Source organism: Homalodisca vitripennis, unplaced genomic scaffold (genome assembly GCF_021130785.1).
Source record: "Homalodisca vitripennis isolate AUS2020 unplaced genomic scaffold, UT_GWSS_2.1 ScUCBcl_1739;HRSCAF=5737, whole genome shotgun sequence".
Classification (NCBI taxonomy): Eukaryota; Metazoa; Arthropoda; class Insecta; order Hemiptera; family Cicadellidae; genus Homalodisca; species Homalodisca vitripennis.
Window position 1 is genome coordinate 14,410 of NW_025777849.1, and position 14,409 is coordinate 28,818.

Below are 14,409 nucleotides of genomic sequence, written 5' to 3' on the forward strand. Positions count from 1 at the left end.
GGTGTGGGTAAATCCAATATCAGTCCACCTGTTCCGTTTGACCTCAATATTATAAATGATTACTTTATTAATATCCCTGTTAATATATCTGCAGCTAGCGATTATATTGCTGAGCTGGAGACTGCTCCTCGGGAGGCTGCTGGCCGCCAGTTTTCTTTCACACCTGTGAGTGAGGCTGATGTGCTTGCTGCTTTCGCGAGGATGACCAGCAACGCAGTTGGGGCTGACAACATACCTTTGCGCTTTCTGAAAGATACATTGCCAATCACCCTTCCTGTTTTAGTAGTCATTTTCAATTATTCTTTAAATTCCTCTGTATTTCCCTTAACCTGGAAGCATGCTCTAGTTCGTCCGTTGAGAAAAGTGTCTAATCCGCAATCCCCTTCTGACCTACGTCCAATCAGTATTCTCCCTTGTCTCTCCAAATGCCTTGAAAGAGTGGTACATCAACAAATTTCATCTTATCTGAATACCTATAACATCTTATCTAAATACCAGTCTGGATTCAGGCCTAATCACAGCACCACCACAACCCTAATTAAAATCACCGATGATATCAGATTGGCAATGGACAAGAGACTAATCACCATTTTACTGCTTTTTGACTTTTCCAAAGCCTTCGACTGTGTTTATTACCCCCTTCTCCTCATCAAATTGAAGAAGTATGGTTTCTCCGATGAGTGTGTTAACTGGGTCAAATCGTATCTTACTGGGCGACAGCAATGTGTCAAAGAAAGGGAAAAAATATCTGAATGGAAAGCCGTAACACGGGGTGTTCCACAGGGCTCTGTTCTTGGACCCCTATTGTTCTTAATTTATATTAATGACGTCACATCTATTATAAGGCACTCTAAGTTTCATTTTTATGCCGATGATTTACAGATTTACGTACACTGTTCGCCTGATGAATTGAGCACATTTATGGTTCTACTCAATCAAGACATTGAATCAATTGCTTGTTGGGCAAATAAACATGGGCTGAAATTAAATGAAGACAAAACGCAGGCAATGGTATTGGGAAACCCAAGATTGATCGACCGTTTGGACTTCAACGTTGCACCAAAACTTGAACTCAATAACCACGTACTAAATTTTCAAAACAAATTAAAAAATCTTGGTCTTACTATGAGCTCAAGTCTTAAGTGGAATGACCAGGTTACGATAACGTGTAATAGAGTATTTGCTGGCATTCACAGTTTAAAACGTTTTGCTTTATATCTACCATTCAGTGTCAAGGTTATGCTGGTTAAAACTCTCATACTGCCACACTTCAACTACTGTGACGCTGTGATCAGTGACATGACTGTTGAGCTTTCGGACAGGCTTCAACGTGCTCAAAACTATTGTATCAGATTTATTTTCAATCTCAGACGTTATGAGCATGTGACTCCATTTTTCAAACAGCTATCGCTTCTGAAACTTCAACAACTTCGCCAACTTCACATTCTTTCAACTCTACATTCAGTTATCAGAAACAAGTCACCTGTTTACCTGTCCGAAAATTTCAAATTTATTTCCGATATAAGTGAGCGACCTACGAGAAGGGGATCCACGTTACTCTCAATTCCTGTTCATCGATCGAACTTCTTCAGTAGGTCGTTCACTGTTCAGGCATGTCGCCTCTGGAACTCTCTTCCTGATGATATTCGTGTTATAGAAGGTCGGGCTCGTTTTGGGGCGGGGGTCAGGGACTTGTTGCTGGGCGGTCTGTAGGGGTGGCGGATGGCGGTGCTCGTGGCGTGCTTGTGGTCAGGCTGTGTGTTTGAGAGAATGAATGTAGCAATAACAAGAAACTATTTAAAAAGTAAATTGTTAATTTAAGTTTTAATTTATCTTTGTTTGAAAATTTTCTACATATTCAGCTGATAAATTTGATTTTTAATTATTACATAGTAGTATATATTTTAGTTAAATTTAAATTTAAAATGGAATTGGTTATAGTTTTAAGGTCATTAAATGTAAATATGTATATATATATCTGTATATTATGTGAGGTTGAGTGGTAGAGAGGGCTAAATAGCCCTAACTCCGCCTCTTGAATAAAGGCATATTTCATTTCATTTCATTTCAATAATATTTTCTGAAACCAGCCTGGAACTCTGTGATTATTTGATGTGTGTTCGCCCACTTGACTAAGCGATTGTTTAATAAACTTGTAAATATTTTGGCTACGCAATCAATGAAACTCAATCCCCTGTAATTGTCTACACATTCTAAATCACCTTTCTTGTGTAATGGGAAAATAATAGATCTTTTAAACCTTGGCGGTACTGCTGCCTCTCTAAATATCATATTAAATACTTTTAACATGTTTTTTTTAGAAAGGAATTAGGGGCATTTTTTATAGAACTCTTACGGGACTCTGTCTAAACCTGGAGATTTATTTCTTTTCAACTTAAACAATACTTCATTAAATTCGCTCATACTAAACTCTGAGTCTAGACAGTCATTAGTAATTAGAAGTTCTGCATAATGTAAAGATCCCGCAAATAAAGTAGGATTCAATAAGTTTTTAAAATGTCTGTTCCATTCATCAACGCTAATATTATTATATATCTTTCTATTTTTATTTCTAAAGTTATTTCTAGCCAGCCAAAACGATTTTGAATAAGGGGATTTTTGTAAATTATCTATGGTATTGCAATAAACAGCTCTTTTACTATTTTTACATGTACTTTTAAACACCTTTTCTGCCTCAATGTATTCTAATCTGTCGTTTACTGAACTCGATTTTCTAAATTTATTTAACAGTTTAAAACCCCTTTTCGAGCTGCCAGACACCTATAATAGAACCACGGTTGTTTGTTAAAATTGTTTAGGAGATTGGTTTGTTATCCGCACACTCATTAATGTATTTTATAATTTGATCAATATTTTTCTGGTTGTCATTTTAAATTGTAAAGTGCGAAGCAGCCTGACCTAGCCTACGCTGATAAGCCACACATCTGCTATCATTCCATTTAGCTCTGGGCAACAGTGGGACCGGTTTCTCCTCCTCCCTTGTCTCAGGTGTACCAACTTTTAAACACAATTCTATTGGAAAATGATCTGATCCTGGAAACCCTATTATTCTAAAGTCGCGTACCAAATGTAAACAAGCCGAGGACACCGCCGCTAAATCTATGATCGAGCTTCCCATAGCACCTACAAAAGTATACTGTCCTTCTTTGTCACCTTTAGATCTACCGTTTAAAATAATAAACCCGTGATTGTCCAATATGCCCAGCAGCCTTCGGCCTTTAGCATTTTATAGTCAAGTCTTTCGAACATCTATTATATTCTATATTTTTCAAATCTATTAAAGTTTCTTCCGATACATTTTGTTCGATTCCCACTAAGCCAAGAATGTGGCATATACAGGGTGATTCATGAAGTTCTCCCCCCACTTCTACAGCACATTGTACTAGTAAAAATAATGAAAAAATGTTATATAAACATAGGTTCGAAAACGCTTCGTTAGCGAGTTACAGCTAGCGAAAGATTTCGCCTGAATTCCTGGGTAAAGAGTAAAATAAAGCCATACTGAACTTTTGGAAAGGTTAATTAAGTAAGAAATATCGTGTATTCTTATGTATTTTTACCTGATAAAGCTATCAAAATAGGTTTCAGAACTGTACCTGTAGTAGTTTTTGAGGGATTCAGGGTTAAATGCAAAAAATTGGGGCACGAAACAATGTTTTTTTAAGTTTGATGTACAATAACTTTGTTAAATTGGTAATAAATACATAAAATCAACAAACATTAATTGTAGAGAATTTAATTCTGAGAAAATTGATATAATCAAAGTCTAAAATAAAACAGAAATAAGTACCAAAAAATCGATTTTATTCAGTATAATACATTACTAGTTTTAAGCAAAATTAACAGGTTGGGCCAACCGTACGCACCTTTTATAATAGATGTTCGAAAATGAGGCCATCATTATCAATACATTTTGCAGCACGTTTGTGTATTGCTTTTGTTGCGTTTCTTAATTTTTCAGGACTTCCCTGTATCTGCACAGCCGAATCCATAATACGGGCAATTAATTCATCACGAGAATTCACTTTTGTCTTGTATACAATGTCTTTCATCCATCCCCAGATGCAATAATCCAATGGAGATAGATCTGGTGATCTTGGTGGCCAAGGGTGAGGCCCTCCACGACCAATCCAGTGTCCAGGAAATTGATGATTTAAGTAAGCAGAAACGGGACGTGAAAAGTGGGGAGATGCTCCGTCATGCTGGAAGTACAAATTTTGTCTGAGATGTAAAGGAACATTCTCTAACAGCTGCGGCAACTCTTCTTGAAGGAAATGCAAATAGAACTCAGCATTTAGGCGTCCAGGTAATATGAAAGGTCCAATCAGCCGATTGTGCAAAAGGCCACACCAGACATTGACGCTAAATTGGTGTTGAAAGTTCTGTTCCACTACCTCATGTGGATTTTCTTCTGCCCATGAGTGTTCATTGTGCATGTTATTGACACCATCCCGAGTGAATTGTGCCTCATCCGTAAACAAAATACGCTTGTAGAGTTGATTATTAATATTCAAAAAGTTGCAAAACTCCAAGCGAAGCGGACCATCCCCTAGCTGTAGATGTTGAACCTTCTGTTTATGAAACGGATAAAATTTGTTTCGATTAAGTGACCTCCACACCGTTGACTGCGAAACTCCTATCCGCCTAGAAATACGTCGTGTACTTACACCTGGACTGCGATGAACAGCATTAATAACAATATCATCATCAAGTTGGACAGCTCGTTCATAATTGGTTCTAGTACTTGGTAGTGATCCTGTTTCCCGAAGAGTACGAAAAGTTCCTGAAATTGTTTTGGTATCTGGAATCCTCCTATTAGGGTAACGTAGTTCATATTCTTCTACAGCAGCTCTAGCATTACCATTACAGTAACCCAAAATAAAAACCATATCAGCGTATTCCTCTGATGTAAATAAGTAAGGCATTTTTTCGCTGAATAAACAATCGAATTATAACTCACAGAAAAATTGCATTTAATAACATGATTCACAGAACCCGATCTCCTGCTGTAGCTTGCAAAACACCACTAATACACAATTCTAACGTAACAGTACAGAATACCATTGTTGATCAGCTGTTATTCGTGCGTTACCAACTTAGAAATTGAGAAAACAAAAAACTGCATTTCGATGATTAGTAAACAATAATGGGAAAATGTTTCCTTCATTTATTTTTGAACATTTGATATAAATTTTTATTTAAAAAAAATACAACGTAATAAAACATGATACTTTTATTTACAAACAAATTTATTTAACAGTTAATCTTGTTTTCTCAATTTATCTCATCATTAAGGAACAAACATTTTGTTTTTGTTTTATTTTAACTAAATACCGTACGGTATTTCTTTACAGCTAGTAATGTATTATACTGAATAAAATCGATTTTTTGGTACTTATTTCTGTTTTATTTTAGACTTTTATTATATCAATTTTCTCAGAATTAAATTCTCTACAATTAATGTTTGTTGATTTTATGTATTTATTACCAATTTAACAAAGTTATTGTACATCAAACTTAAAAAAACATTGTTTCGTGCCCCAATTTTTTGCATTTAACCCTGAATCCCTCAAAAACTACTACAGGTACAGTTCTGAAACCTATTTTATTAGCTTTATCAGGTAAAAATACATAAGAATACACGATATTTCTTACTTAATTAACCTTTCCAAAAGTTCAGTATGGCTTTATTTTACTCTTTACCCAGGAATTCAGGCGAAATCTTTCGCTAGCTGTAACTCGCTAACGAAGCGTTTTCGAACCTATGTTTATATAACATTTTTTCATTATTTTTACTAGTACAATGTGCTGTAGAAGTGGGGGGAGAACTTCATGAATCACCCTGTATATAATGTGTTTTTACAAATGATATATCAGCAGCCCGTTTCGGTTTTCCGAAAACCAACCGAAAACCAGGGATTAGGCCCAAATATTTTGGGAACTGAAGACTGAGGCAATTTTGCATGTACATATACTGTTCGTGGGTGTACTCTGGGTTAACAAACTGGCAATACTCATTCGCTAGCGCTCAACCTAAATGTTCCATTTGCTTCTGAACAAACCTTTACAACTCATTTATCTGTTCCAGGACGGTGTTTCTCTACCTGGTGTGATATTGTGCCAGAAGGATGAACGTGTTTGATTCCGATTCGGGGGTCATGATGAAATTTGACAACAGCCTGGACTTGTAAGTAACTTATCTGCATTCCTAAAATCAAGCCATGAATTTGTATTTTTAATTTTGTCACATGAAATTTGTGAAAAGGATTACAGAGAGATAATATAGCATAAACATTTGGGGATTAAGGGAAAGAAAAAGTAAGAAGAGTATTTTTTCATCATTTACGTTCTATAATGCACTAGTTTATTTTTAGTATCCTGTATACAATGAAATATAATATCATTGTAACGGTATTAATTGTTTACATCAAATGAAAATAATTTTATACTTCATCACATCAGATATTTTCATAATTAATTTTATTTTGAAAATATAATGAATTCTCTGTAAACTGGTGAACGATTTAATCATGAGAATATCTCTCAAAATGTCTCAAAGTAGGACAATATATTTTAGAACATATAATGTATATTTAACTAAATTCCTTCATTAATGTTGTGACTTATTTACGTAATTTTTCTAATTGAGTATTGGAAACGCTTTTAAAATTTCGCTATTTATATATTAATTAACTTATTTTACCATATACAAAATATATTTATGCAATTTTTCTGTTGCCTTTTGTAATTGTCATTTTGGTTAATTAATATTTTGTATTATTTAATTATAATTGTATAGTTGGAAAATAATACTGTAACGTTTTGTTAATTTATGATCTTTGCATTTGAGTTTTATGATTATTATGTATTTATTTGATTTTATGTACCATATGCATTGTCAAGTTCCATTGTAAAACATTTTAAAGTGATTATAACCTGGTAAAAGTATGTGACTAATTATTTCTGTTACCAACAGAAATCCAACCAAAATTACATCTCTTTAAATGTAACAATCAGCAAATTGTTAATTAGCATTTAAAAACATTAACAAATCAATTAGTGTATTTTAATTGAGTGAAAGCAGTGATTAAAACTCATTACTGTTCCATTAAAGTTTATCGTAGTGGAATAAATCATGTTGGTGGATATTAAAACGTTCATCTTAAAGTATTGTATATTTTACTGTTCTTTTTTCATAAAATATTCCACTTAATCAGTTTTAAAAACTTTGAAGCTCGAGATGACCCTTTTATGAAATTGTTTTACAAACGTTTTAATTAGATTAAAATGCTTCAGCGTTTAAATGACAAACCTTTATTAAACTTAAAGATATATATTTTTCTGTTTAGAAACAAATCACAGACGTACAACTTAAACTGTTAAAACAGATTAGACTTGGGAGTTTATTGAAAACAAAAGATTAGTGATTAACAAAAGATTGGGTTGAGATGTGATCACTGGCGTAATTTGTGTATCATCGGGGAAGAATTCTGATAATCATCACCCACTGACAGTTCTAAATGGGATGACTGACCACCACATGGAAATCAAATTAAAGTTTTTTGTGGAATAAAACTAATGATGTACAGAAAACCAATATCCGACAACTTTTATTTTGTTACAAAATAGATAAAACTTCCAATTGAACACTTTTTAAACACTTAATTTTGTAGTAAAATATATGCAGGAGAATAATGTTTGCGTTTTGAGTTAAAATGTATAACAAATACATTTAATATTGTTTGTAAAATTGTAATATGTTTGTTATATTTAACATTAATCTTCTTCTTTAGCTATTTGACAAGAGATGACAAATGCCAAGCCTTTCAAAAATTAAAGAAAATCAGTAGTTTTTTTAGAGTAATTTTATTTGGGAGAGCCGATGGGCAAGCGGTGAAAGATGGGGCAAGCCGTGAAAGATGGGGTAAGCGGTGAAAGATAGGCAAGTAGTGAAAGATGGGACAAGCCGTGAAAGATAGGGTAAACGGTGAAAAATGGGACAATCGGTGAAAGATGGGGTAAGTGGTGAAGAGGGGGTAAGCGGTGAAAGATGGAGTAAGTGGTGAAAGATGGGGCAAGCAGTGAAAGATACCAGACTTAGAATCAGAGTGAGGGATCAGATAGGTTCAGATCCTTACAATTTTAATCAGTACCATTGGCCTTATACTGTACCACTCTCTTTCTCATCCTATTAGACAAGATCCTCACACAGGCCACACGTTTTAATTGACACTGTTGAACATGTAACCTTGAGAGATTTAAAAATGATAAAAAAATGTGCAGTTGTTTCAATGTGCTCTCTGTTCTATGTCGACAGGGTTTCCGAACTCCAGGAACACATTGAGCAGGTGCTGAAGATTCCTGTTGCGAGTCAAGTTTTGCTCGTTGGTGGGGGGACAGCACTGTCTCCGAGCCAACGAGTGAGTGTTTACTCTGCTGGCAGTGATACCAACCCAATATTTCTGTACAATAAACAGTACTACGTCTATCCCAGCAATACAGCTCCATTTAAACTGACTGTCGTTGACTCTGGCCCAGGTAATTAGTTAATTGTTCTTTTTTTATTATTTTGCTTTCAACATTGTTAAAGCTACATATATTGTTTTTTTCCATATTACAGAAAATGAGTCAAAATAATCACATATGTAAAAGACATTGTTAGAGTTTATTATATATTCAGATATTGATATATTTTTAATGTGTTCTGGTTGCTAGCCAGAATAATGTTTTTATTTAAATTTCAACTGCTTATTATCAATTACAGATATTAAAAAGTTTTGAACTGAAATACTATTTGAGTATTATATTCTATAATACATGCCCTTCAAAAGATTTTCTGTTTTCTGTCTTTAATAAATTAGTTGTTTAAACCTGTAAACAGGTAATTTCTATAATATTATCTGGTAAGAAGTAAAAACTTTTGTAACAGGTCTACAAAAAGTTTGCAAGATTGCTATATAAATACTATAAGTTGAGGAGGATATATCTTGTTGGTGATTTAAAATCCAAAGTAAGAGGGAATTTTAATGTTGTTGTTAATAAATTAAATAAGTTAAGCACACACTATGAATAAGTGTATTAAATTATTAAAATTAATGATCTATGTGTCATCATAGTACAGTATAGTCTGTTGCAAATATCTACAGATAATCACAGAACAGTATAGTCTTATGCAATTATCTACAGATAATCTCAGTACAATACAGTCTCATGAAAATCTCTACAAATAATCATAGTACAGTACAGTTTCATGCAAATGCCTACACATAATCACAGCACAGTACAGTCTCATGCAAATCTCTACAAATAATCACAGTACAGTACAGTCTCGTGCAAATATCTACACATAATCACAGCACAGTACAGTCTCGTGCAAATCTCTACAGCACAGTACAGTCTCATGCAAATCTCTACACATAATCACAGAACAGTACAGTCTCAAGCAAATCTCGACACATAATCACAGTACAGTACAGTCTCAAGCAAATCTCTATACATAATCACAGCACAGTACAGTCTCAAGCAAATCTATATACATAATCACATCAGAGTACAGTCTCAAGCAAATCTCGACACATAATCACAGCACAATACAGTCTTATGAAAATCTCTATACATAATCACAGCCACAGTACAGTCTCAAGCAAATCTCTATACATAATCACAGCAGAGTACAGTCTCAAGCAAATCTCGACACATAATCACAGCACAATACAGTCTTATGAAAATCTCTACACAAAATCATAGTATAGTATAGTCACATGTGTGGGATTTTATATGTGGATGTAATCTCAGATAAATTAGTAATTAAAATAGTGATCTGATAATAGGAAATGTAACTAAAGATGCCAAGAGTGTTTAGTTACTAATGAATAATAAACCTTGTATGTACAGTCTCATGCAAATCTCGACACATAATCACAGTACAGTACAGTCTCATGCAAATCTCTACACATAATCACAGAACAGTACAGTCTCAAGCAAATCTCTACACATAATCACAGTACAGTACAGTCTCATGCAAATCTCTACACATAATCACAGAACAGTACAGTCTCAAGCAAATCTCTATACATAATCACAGCACAGTACAGTCTCAAGCAAATCTCTATACATAATTACAGCAGAGTACAGTCTCAAGCAAATCTCGACACATAATCACAGCACAATACAGTCTTATGAAAATCTCTACACAAAATCATAGTATAGTATAGTCACATGTGTGGGATTTTATATGTGGATGTAATCTCAGATAAATTAGTAATTAAAATAGTAATCTGATAATAGGAAATGTAACTAAAGATGCCAAGAGTGTTTAGTTACTAATGAATAATAAACCTTGTATGTACAGTCTCATGCAAATCTCGACACATAATCACAGTACAGTACAGTCTCATGCAAATCTCTACACATAATCACAGAACAGTACAGTCTCAAGCAAATCTCTATACATAATCACAGTACAGTACAGTCTCAAGCAAATCTCTATACATAATCACAGTACAGTACAGTCTCATGCAAATCTCTACACATAATCACAGAACAGTACAGTCTCAAGCAAATCTCGACACATAATCACAGAACAGTACAGTCTCAAGCAAATCTCTATACATAATCACAGCACAGTACAGTCTCAAGCAAATCTCTATACATAATCACAGCAGAGTACAGTCTCAAGCAAATCTCGACACATAATCACAGCACAATACAGTCTTATGAAAATCTCTACACTAAATAATAGTATAGTATAGTCACATGTGTGGGATTTTATATGTGGATGTAATCTCAGATAAATTAGTAATTAAAATAGTAATCTGATAATAGGAAATGTAACTAAAGATGCCAAGAGTGTTTAGTTACTAATGAATAATAAACCTTGTATGGGTTACCAATGTTCTGATATGTAACTATTAGTACATGTGTATGGGAACTTTACTTTTGTAAATAATGTTACAGAAAAACACAATTTTTTAAACCTAAAGCTTTTTAATTTTACATGTAGTTTTATTTCAAGTACGCTATAATTTAGATATACAATGCTTTGTCTATACTGTCCGATAGACATAAAATAACTCAACTAAATATTATTCATTAGTTGCTTCATACACTTGCTGAGTAATTGTCTAATTTCCCAACTTTGTTCCAGAATTGATGGACTTGCATGCGGAAATGGATGAAAGCCTGGTCCTGGAGGACACGACAGACAGTATTTTCTTCCGTTCTTATTTGGCCTCCAGCTTCTATGAAATGGCAGAAAAATCTATGCAAGCCTGCAAGCGTCTGATTGATGAGCAACATCTTCAGCACCAGGGTATGTGCCACAGTGGACAAAAATGATGACAATGTTTTTTGTTCATTGGTCTGCTACCATTTAAAATCAAAATTACTTGATTATTTGAGAATTAACTGCATTAATGTAATTGTATAATCTCTAGTGAATGTATAATTTTAATGATTTGGAATTAAAGACCATTCACTTAAGCACTAAAAAGACATAGGTGTTAGTATACTCGTATAATACATTCCTAACAACAAATCGTAACATTTTAAGCAAACATGTTTGCACATGGCTGTTTTTGGAATGCCATCTTGTCACACCGCAATCAATATATATACCTCTATATATTGAAGTGCTGATAGAGATAATCACAATAAATTGAATTTTAATGTCACAGAATGAGCAGTCTACCCTTTATATATAAAAGTTTTTAGAAGGAAACATTTATACAACGAATAACAGATACAATTTTTTAAATTTTAAAACTGGAATCCACAACCCACAACATCCTCTGGTTTAATGCTCCAGTTTAATACGGACCTTAACCACAGTCAGTTTGTAAAATATTTGTTTTTAAAGTAATTAAAGTGAAAGAATTACTTTCTTCAAGTAATAATAATTACAAAACCTCTTGTACCAGCAAAATGATTTTATTTCTCCCCTTTTATATCTTGGAAATGAATCTTGACTGTCAATTTCATAACTACAACAATGAGAATCCTTAAATACAAAATTATGTTTGAAAAAACGTGTGTGATTCTGTTCCAGGCTTTAAGGCTATGATCGACAATATTCAAAATAAAGTATCAACTGCTAACTCCTCTGCCGTGACGTTTCTGAGCATGCTCCAGGAGTTCTTGGAAAACAAGTCACACTATTTACAACTGACAGACAGGTAAGTTTGCTTTCAAAACCAAGAGTTTACTTAATATAATTTATTAATAGTATTTTTTTAATGTACAACAGTTCATTCTCTGTGATTACTTAAAGCTTGTTATCCATACTGATATGGACTTACTTTCATAAGGGAAAATGAACTCTTAAGTTATTTAAGTAAAAAAAGAACGTATTGGACAGTGTTAACTCAAACTTTTTGATTGATCGGACATATAATCCAACATAACTTATTTTACAATCCAGTATAATCTAATGTGGTGTCATGAAACCAATATATATATATATATATAAACTATAAATAAACTAAGTTAGAAGGAGCTCCACCTTTTTAAAAAAAATCAGATTAAAATTTCCAAATGTACCTGTAAAACTTTGATTTTTATTGTTTCCCATAATAACTTCAGCAATATTAATTTATATAAAGAAGATTAACGTTAAAAAGTACCATACTAAAAAATAGCACCTTATTGAACAATAAATAGCTAACAATCACTCTAAGAGTTAAGTTTAGATCCAATTGAGAATCAGAACTAAAGAACCAGAACTAGGTCTAACAACTGAATTGACCAGTCACTACAAAATTAAAAATATCAAATGAGGATGATTATTCCTTCAAATCCAACATGAGAAAATATATACTTAAAAACCAAGAGCAGAAAATATTTGATAGCTGATAAAATAGGCATTTATTAATGTTAAATTAGTGACAAATTGTCAATGCATAAATAACTTTTCGTTATTTGATTCTCCCCTTATTTGGAGAGCTTTGCATTGGGGAGTTGCAGTCATTTGTATCATCTCTGCACAAAGATGATACAAACGTAGTAAACCTTATTTTGGCACAAGTTAGTTAACCTAGTTTTTTATAGTATACTAAGAACTTAGTTGATTTATAAATATAAATGACTCAGCTAAATCAAGGAAACACTATATACAACACAGCTAATTTCATTAAAAAAAGAAGAGGTAGGTCTTCCCTTCACACTTATTTTGCCTAACTCTATGGGCCACTAGCCTGGTGAGGGTCCTATCAAATGGAAAAAGGGGGAAAGTCAATACAATACAAAATTGGCAATACTGATAAAAAGTAGTGCAGTCACAGATAAGATTTGAACCCAATTCAGAACTCAGCAACTTACAACTTGAAAATAGGTTATGAAAATTAAGTTTATCCTATGTGTTTATCAAATAAACCAGTAAATAAATTTTACGTATTTTTGTACTTCAGGCTTGAATGTAACTTTCAGGGAATATTTGATTTCAAACTCTGGTTACTGGGAAATTCTATAATACTTAATACCTGATCTGTTCTGTATTTGTTGCTGACAGTTTACAAGACGTGGCAGCTACGTTGGCCACCATCCCTCTGCTGCCGAGCTTAGTGGAGCAAGTACCTCAGGACCCTATGACCTCCATCACCAGCTGCAAGGACATTGAGGGGCAGCGGGACAACATGTCACTACTTGACTGGCTGCAGCCGTATATTTCCAGTGACAGCGTCCACCAACTCTCGCAGACCTGCACCAAGGGGTTGCAACAGGTGCGAGCTATTCTACAGTGTAACCTTTTAGGCCTTAAAGGATTTAATTGGAGTTGGAGACTGAGCTCTTTAGACAATGAGAGACCCAAAACTATATGGGGATGTCATGGTAGGGGTCTCCACCTCACCTGGAGAGAGAAGGCAACACCTTAGTATATAACCAGAATTTGTCATCTTGACTCTGAAAAGTATACCCCAACCATACATAAGAATTGGTGTCAGAAGTAAAAGCTTGACCAGAGAATCATTTTAAATACTTTTAAATTTAAAAAGTAGAGTAAATGTATCATGTTGAAGTTAAGTGTTATCCATTCATGTAATGATTTTATATATTTTAGAAATGGATTGTATTTTTACTATTTATTAGAATTATTAGAGGGATCTATGCAAAGGTATTGTTGTTTTCATACTGTAAAGTAGGTGAGGGTGCTTATGATATCTGATTGGAGAAGGCACTGAACTCCGTTAGTCAATTTAATTTGTTTCTCACAAAGTTTTACCAGTTATCTGGTTAAGTGTATTTCTGATCAAATTTTTCAGAACCCTCAAAATGCATTGTGTTTTGTAGATATCAGGGAAAAGTTTGAGGAATTTTGGTTTACAAAGTTTAATCAAATTGTAATTCGGAGTATTTTGAACAAGTTTTTGAGGTGAGATTGAGGGAAAGGTTGTT